The 8659-nt window shown below is 41.9% G+C and overlaps 1 pseudogene; it reads left to right on the forward strand.

Moving 5' to 3' along the window:
* The first annotated feature begins 4162 nt into the window (after window positions 1-4162).
* LOC132955117 (U2 spliceosomal RNA) lies at window positions 4163-4323 on the forward strand (annotated as a pseudogene).
* Window positions 4324-8659: the final 4336 nt, after the last annotated feature.

Below are 8659 nucleotides of genomic sequence, written 5' to 3' on the forward strand. Positions count from 1 at the left end.
GGAACGGGTTTGTATGTCCAGCACGGTTTCTTTTAACAGTTTGTTTTTTAGTAGCAGCATGCATTTGTTCATTGAGAGCTTCGACGGAGGTTACTAATTCCTGGTTTGAGATCTGTAGTGTGACGATGTTTTGATGAGCGAACTCCAGGCTATTGCGAATGTCTTTAATTTCTTCGTGCAGTGATATCAGGAGGTCTAGTTTTTTATTGATGCTCGCCAGTACACTCACCTCTATTTCTGTTGTTTGTAGGTCGTCAGTGTCTGTAGAGGAGTCTTTTGCGTTTGTTGGGGTTTGCTGTGTCCGGGTCCATGGTGGGTTGCAGCTGGTTAGAAACAGTGATTGATGAAAGCCTTGAGGTCTGTTAAGTCCTCCACCGTAAGGGTCTTACGTTCCGGGTAGATGGGATGTTGATGATTTTAGATTGTCTTCGGATCCTTTGACTTATTACTTTTAGATTTAAGTTACAAAGTAAATGAGAGAAAGCTCGTTCTGCTAGATGTGGTTTCCAGCGTTAGGGCGCCGCCATGTTGAATCTCGCTTCGTCCGACTCTCGCGATACACGCACTCACACGGTCATCCTTCGACTGTAGTGTCCTAACAGTTTGTGTTTGTGCTGTTGTGGGTGCAGAGCTCTTATGAACTCTTACTTGATGGAACATTGATTCTATGTCAGCCATGATCCCAATCGGCTCTTTGTGAAATCTTAAAATGACTCCTAGAAGAGAGTTGGTCAAGTCCGGACCCTGCAGAAGCTCTGTGTTGAGGGATACTCCTTGATAAGAAGCTGCGCAGTCAAAAACAACCATGAGCTTTTTCTTTTTGGGGTGGTACACCTCATGGTGTGGTATGTACCAAGTTTTTCCAGGTGACTGTCTCAGCTCTTCCTGTGGGATCTCCTCTGCATATTTATTCTCCAACATGTCGTCCATAAATCCAACATAATCCTGTTTGTACTGTTTGTCTTTTTCCATTTTCCTTTTTAGGTTCTGGAGGTTCTGCAACTTGATGGTTGTTTGGCATCTGGACATTTGCCTTTCTGAATGGTAACCTCAAATGGTAATGTCCATCTTGTAGGAATGCCTAGTCAACTATCTGCAAAAACTTTTTGTCCTCCGTTGACATCTCAATTTTTTCCTCAGATGTCACCTCACTGAAATCCTGATTATACTGAGAGATCAGAAGCCTTTCCAAACTAGCTACTGATATCCTGTTAACAGTAACATTCTCTGCCCTACCATCACTACCACCTCTCAGCAGCCCATTTACTACCCACCCCAATAGGGTTCTAACTGCATAGGGCCCCTCCCCTTGGCTATTGATAACTTCCCATGGCTCTAATAACCTTGGATACTGGGAAGTTTAACTTTACTAATGTACTCCCACTGAGCTAAGCTATCTTGCATGGGGATGTTGTTTGTTGAGACAGGCATTTCTTTCTGTGTGAAAACTTCGGGCAGCTTGTTTTTCAATGAAAAATACTAGGTGTACAATTCTGACCCTACAATGGCGTTGTTCTTGCAGCTCATAAGCTATTTTGCGCCATCTCTCTCTGAGTTTGAATGGCAGCTTGAGCACAATGCTTCTCATATTGGATAAAGTGTCCAATTCCTCCATGTACTCCATTTCCTCCATAGCATTGCAGCAGCTTCTTAAGAACATGGCGTAGTCCTGCAAACATCTTGAATCCTCCGATCGTATTTGGGGCCAAGACAGAGCCTTTTCCAGGTAAGCACAAGAGATTTTATATTCATTTCCAAAGTTTTCTTTTAATAAAGCCTTTGCTTTTGGGTAGCCTCTGTTTGGTTACATGTACTCACAGCTTTTAACAAGTCTTTGCGCTTGTCCTTTAGTGAACTGAATAAGAAACTGCAGCCTGTCTCTGTTGTTGTCTGTCTTATTTTCAATCATATTTTCAAAAGAAACAAAGTGAGAAAAAAAGTGGATGAAAGACTTGTACTCAAGAATTTGTCCGTCGAATGGTGGCAGGCATCCATGTGGTAGAGAGGACTGAAGCTGCTGTTTCACCAGAATCCTTGTTGTATGTGGCTGGGAAGACATTGGACGGTCAAAGACCAGGCTATGAAGGTGAGAGAGGTGATGAGGATGGTATCTGGAACTGTTCCTGGAGGGTTCCTGTCCAGCAATGGCAGGACCCTCAGGGCTTTCAGGGTCTGAAACATCTGCCATCCGTGATAGTCCTGGGACACAACTGTGGTTACGTTCATTATCAAGGCCAGCCCAAGCCGGAAGTGCGGTGAGCAAGGACACCTTGCAGAAGCGTGTAAGCAGATTATTTGTGGAAAGTGTAGAGAGATTGGTCATACTTTCGAGGAATGCACCAATGGCAGAAAGTATAATCTTTGTGGAGAAAGCAACCATCTCTTCAGAGATTGCCCGAAATCTTTTGCCAACAAAGTTAAGGCAGCAAAGAAGGTCGGAAATTAAATAGAAAATGGCGGACAGGATGCAATGTTTAACGAGCTATTTGGAGAGCCTGAGACACAAAATTCAAATCTCCCTCTAAATCCTGTGACTAGAGGAGAGGAGTCGAGTGAGGAGGGAGAGGGGGAGGGGCCTGCAGAAACTGCCCCTCAAGTGGAGAGTATGGAGGAGGAGGAGGAGGAGGAGGAGGATGCAGTGCAGGTAGAGGGCGGAATTAGCTCTGACTCTTCTTGCTCTGGGAGTGAGAATGAGGAAGTGCCCCTCCCCCCGGCCCAGCAGGCTAAGAGGCCATCATCAGAAATGTCTCCGGAGTCTCCAGTAGTCTTGGAGAAGAGGGGAAGAGCTGGGAACTTCTCAGACAGTTAATCTGTGGAGGAGCCCAGAGTCTTCCCCTCAGATTCCCCCAATGAGGCCTTTTTTTTTAAACATAGCTCTGCAATCAACCCTGAAGGACTCGCAGTTTAACAAAAGACTGCAGGAAAGGCCACCCCCTAGAGTCCGGAAGGGAAATGGAGCTCAACACCCTCACACTTCTCCAGTAAGAGTGAAGGAAGAGCCTCATTCACAAGAAATGTAACACCTGTTTATTTTTAAGTGTTTTTAAAATGCTCTGTCTGTTGGTTTTAAACATACTTATGACTTTCATCCCCTTTTGAGAAGTGTGACATTGAAAGTTAGAGCTCGTGGTTTTACCCCATCTTGACCATTTTATGTCAGATGTGTTTTTAAAACAGGACGGATACCCGCTGTTTTTAACCCACCAGCGTTATTTCAAGGACTTGAAGGGCAGCACTCTAGTGGGAAACAGTAAAAGCATCCTTTTAACACACTTGACTTTTATTAGCTCACCAACAGTTTTCTTTTAATCTGACCATTTTAAGAGACCTTGGTTTTAAACAAGAGTTGTATTTTTTAACTAACACTGTTCTCTCCTATTGTTGTGCAGGAGCGAGTACCAGTGAGTCCAGCGCGCAGGATTGCACTAGGCAAAGCCACCACTGTTTGCCGCAATGTGAACCATCTACTCTGCCAAACAGACTCCGGGACCTGTCAGCAATGGTGGCTCATGAGATCCTCCCTAATGCACTCCCGGAGCTCAACAATGCACTCAACTCGCTGCCGACCAGGTTGTGGCGTCCCTGAGTCCGGCAAGGCATCACTCCGGGAGTGCAGAGCTGCCTTCAAACAATGGGCACTAGCCGGCTCCTTACTAATTCCTGTGCTTGCCAGCAAGGGAGGTCCCAACAGCGTAGCTGGTTTTGCACACAAGCCGCCCCCAAAAGCGGTGGCCTGACTCTCTGGGAGAGGCAGGTGGGAAGGAGCAGCAGGGTGAGGGTCTCCTCTGAGCACCAGGACAGGATCCCGAGAGACCACATCTGTTTGGGAGAGCATACTGAGTTTTTCTTGGTAAGGGCTCACTGCGCTCCTGCACAACAATTAACTTTTGAGGAGAACCTTTTTTCCAGCTTCGCTCTTGAATTTTTTTTGCATGATTTAAAAGCAACACAACAATAAAACTTTTATGTGCAGTCTTTAATTATTAACATCCCTGTAACGGTGAAACATATTCATTTATTTATCGTTTTTATGCATATTGTAAGTGTTCCACTCATGTTCCATCCCTTGTTTTAATTGCAGGAAATGTTTATTTATTCAAGAAGTGATTTTAAAAGTTTGATCACTTGTTAGAAATTGTCTTGAAATTGTTTTTGTGACAATAAAACTTTTTTGAAAGAAATAAATCTGTTCTTATCAGTTTAATATCTGATACGTCATATATTAAACTGATTTTTGGACTTAGGAGATGGAACAGGGGCTTGCGCCGTCCACTCCACGCATTGACTCGGTATTGAAGTACCTCCGGGAATGGTGCACCCTCCTCTCTTCAGTGTTTAAAATAATGCTTTGTTTTCACTGCATTAAAGAGAAATGTGTGTGTGTGTGAGTCCGGCCTGGCTTTGTCACTGCATTGACAAGCTGCCGGGACGCAAGCTTTTTGAAATGAACAGGAATTTTGGTCAAGTTTGGGGTTATTTGTCTGCCAATTCCCCCATTTGCTACTCCGTGTATGCTATTGCTGTAGTAGCACACAGACACACAAGAACATATCAACAGAGAGGCAAATGTTTTCACCTACTTCTTTTTTACGCCATCGTTTAAGCTGCCGTCATGCGCTCAGTATACAACCTCGTCCCCATTCCAGAGCACTGGGTGGCAGCAGTTGCAATGTGAGAATAAAGGGAGATGCCAAATGTTGTTGCCTGTCTTTCTTTCCTCGGCATCTTAAATGTGGGTCGACCGATTGAGCATATTCTGTCCGTGTAGTCACAAAGTGTTGGTGTTTTTAGCCTAGCTGCTGCTTTGACTGTTCTTTTGTTGGCGGTAACAAAACACACACACACCACACACACACACACACACACACACTGGTTTTAGTGTATTAGAAGGAATATTTTTTGCAACACTAAAGTGACACCCCTTTCCACTTGTGATAGAAATATGTAGTAAATCTTTAAAAAAAACATTTTTGAGCTATACAACACAAATCTCACTTCAAAATTTGAATAAACACATCAGAACTACCGTGAATGGGTGGGTGTGAGATGTGGTGTAAAAGCACTTTGAGTAGTCAGAATACTAGAAAAGTGCAATGTAAGCTGAAGTCCATTTACCATTTACCATGCTGTATTAAGAGGACAAACGTTAATTGGGTACTTAGCTCCGCCCATGACACAAATAGTAATTAGCAGGGCAAACTTTATTTGTCAGGACCATGGCCATACACATACACAAACATGTAAGTTCTGTGTATTAAAGGGTCAAACATGGATAAATGGAACATGGCTAAACGAAGTCAAGTGGACTGTGTGATACAGTGCCTTCACTTCAGTATTAGAGCAACAGAATCCTATTTGTGAACAGAAATTAAAATTAATGAATGTTAAGCCACTGTTAAGCCAACTGACAGATTACACATAATCAAATTGAGTGAATGTTAGTACGTATTTTCATGGATTCATTCATCTTGATAACTTTGTGGATATATCTTTGAATTGTGTCAACCATCTTAGGGTAATTCTTCTTTTGGGTCTGTGAAGCTGTAACCTTATATGGTGAAACATCTAAATTGTAGCAGATCTATGTTTGGATAGGAGCCAACCACATGTTGTCAACAACTGTTTGCTAGACAAAGAGTCTACATCTGTTATGTATACAAATCAGTGTCATATCATCTTTATTGTTTTATACTGATGTACCCTAATGGAAAGGAATTTGTGGGTTGTACCTTCTAGCAGAATACAAGAACACTGTGTGATGAAGACTTTGCCATTCGGCCACTTTGTCCATGATGGCCACTTGGCCAATGATTGTCAATGATTGCAAGTGTTGGGCCACGTAGGCTTAGGACAGTCTGTGCCTTTGAGTTATTTACTGAGATCACAAAGAGGCCTAAAAGGACTCTTTATCCCAGAATCCCCTGCGGTACTTCACACCTACGTGTGACGTAAAGGGGGGACCGGAACCTGAGGTAAACCCACAGGCAGCTCCAGTCTTTAAAAGCAATCACCAGGCATTGCTTCCTTCTCTTCAAGTGTGGTCTGCCGACACCAGAGGATAACCTCTCCAACAAGATGGACTCCAGCATTCGAGACAAAGCCTTTCCTCCTCTTGGCTTACATAGGTTAAACTCCAGAGCTGATCTCCTAGCTCAGTATAGGTAGCTCTTCACATGCTGAATTCAAGCATCAGAGGATTCAGCTGACTACTTCCACGGCATATTTTTAGGAGTTTTGGGCGCAATCAGATGCTATCAGGTTCGAGCAAAAAGAAGAGTTTCTTTCCTTTGATTTTTCGTAAGACGTCATTGAACGCAACTGGACAGGAGCGCTGAAGGAAGCCCACTGATCCCTGAATCCACAAGGACACATAAAGAACTCGGCTCCTGCAACCAGAAGACCCTATAGAGCAGCGCTCTGGTCGAAGATCTGAATCCTGCTACCCTCCTCCTACATCTGCCACGAAGGAACCCTGCCTGAATCTGATGATTCAACATTCAACAGAGTGACGATCTAACCAGCTTTGCAACGATCACCAGGAGTTACCCCAAGTAAGAGCTTTGGTCTGGGCAGAAATAGTTTCAGAAATAGTTATGTTTCTTTTATAACCACTGATAATTATGCATCATTGTTGACGACATGTCACATTCTGTTTATTATCTGTTGTCAACTGCTGCATTTGTTTTATTATAATGAACTGCTGTGTTCGCCTATGTATGTAATGCTATGCTAGTTTACCTTCAGTCAACGGCTTTCACAATCAGAAAGACCAGTGTACCCGCCGTTGAATCAAAGTCCGGCCACTGGCTTTCTGGTGTTTAAGTAACAGTTACTGAACTCAGCTCAGAGAGCTCAAAACTATTTCAAAAGGTAGCCACACGGCTTCTTTTGTTGTCCACCACAATGCACCATGTGACTTCGTCACATGGTGCATTGTCTCTCTCTACCATCTTGTTTTCTCTCTCTCTCTCTCTCTCTCTCTCTCTCTCTCTCCTACACACACACACACACACACACACACACACACATTTACACCTCATTCACAAGGTGTGCTTGATAATGTTTGTTGCTTAGATTAGTTTATAATAGTTATTTGTTTGATTAAGTTCATTGATTTTGGATTGATGTTGCTTTGTTTAAATAAATTCTGTTATAATTTTAAGAGAGCAGTTGTTTGTGATTACTGGTTGTATTTACATTGTGATATAAGCTGGGTGCGAAGGCTTTGTGTACGGATTTCATGCCTTCAATTTATTAAATATAGTTATTAATTATTAATAATATTAGTAATTAAGTAACTAATTTGAGACTGATTTGAGTGATATTTTGGTTATATTTCCCTGAGTACAGGGTGGTGCCCCAAAACGAGATTAAACATAGTTTAATGATATTTTATTTATATTATTAATAATTAGAAATAATTATTAAAGAATATAACCAAAGTTGACTTGATACAACCCCAACACAAGCGATTGTGAGATCTTGGTCAGCATGGGTCAGCGATGGTCTGCACTTTGTCATCCATGTGTGTTGTGTTTCTGTGTTGTCTGACCATGGCTAAATAAATCCTAAAATGATCCACAGTCTGTTTCACAATTTCATCATTGTCCATCTACTATAGAAATAACTCCCACCTAACAGTAGAAATAAAGCTAAATCCTTTTGTATGAGAAGTACAGTAACCGATCCACACCAAACAATATACAGTATACTGTATAACTATCAGTATATAGTTCTGAACATATTCTGTTCAACAACCAGTTTGCCCTTATAGCTTGAACACTGTCAGCTCTCCTCTCCTCCCTCCTCCACAAGCTGAAATATTTAAATTGTCCACCAGTGATGTCATCAGAACACAGAGATTACTCATGTTCTAACCCTGAATATTCCACATGTCCTGATGACATCACTGGTGGACAATTAATCACATTCCCATATTTTATCCAGGATTTTCTTTTCTTTTCAAAGTCACGCCCCGATTCCTTACAAAATCTCTTATGTTTTGAGTAGAGCAGTGCATTGCTGGCATTCAATCATAGTGGCCAGTTTTCCTTTTTTGATATGTTCGCCAAAATGCCTCATGAATGCAGCAACCTCCATGGGAGACCATTGATGCTTTTTTGCTCTCCTAGCACTTTTCAGAGAAACTAGAAAAAAGACAAACAAATCATCAATCAAAACAAACTCTACTTTTAAATAAACAAAGTACGGAAATGTATGTTTAGTAAATTATTTATTTGTTGTAACAATGTTTCTTGGCTATTAATCATGTACTGATGTAATGCCTGTTTATTTCCCTTTTAAAATGTGCATTCATAATCAATCAATCAATCAACTTTTATTTGTATAGCGTCAACTCATAACAAGTGTTATCTCGAGACACTTTACAAGAAGCAGGTAAAATACCTTACTCATTGTCTGTTAACATTACAAAAGAGCAGGTAAAAAGACCTTACTCATTGTTATGTTACAAAAAGCAGGTAAAAGACCTTACTTATTGCTATGTTACAAAGATCCGGCCTATCCATCATGAGCACTTTAGCAAAGCAGCAAAAGTTACAGTGGTAAGAAAAAACTGCCTTATTAAAAGGCAGAAATCTTTGGCCGGATCCCCGGCTCATGACGAAACAGTCTTCACAGGCCTAGACTGCGCCGGGCT

Source organism: Labrus mixtus, chromosome 2, assembly GCF_963584025.1.
Source record: "Labrus mixtus chromosome 2, fLabMix1.1, whole genome shotgun sequence".
NCBI classification, from domain to species: domain Eukaryota; kingdom Metazoa; phylum Chordata; class Actinopteri; order Labriformes; family Labridae; genus Labrus; species Labrus mixtus.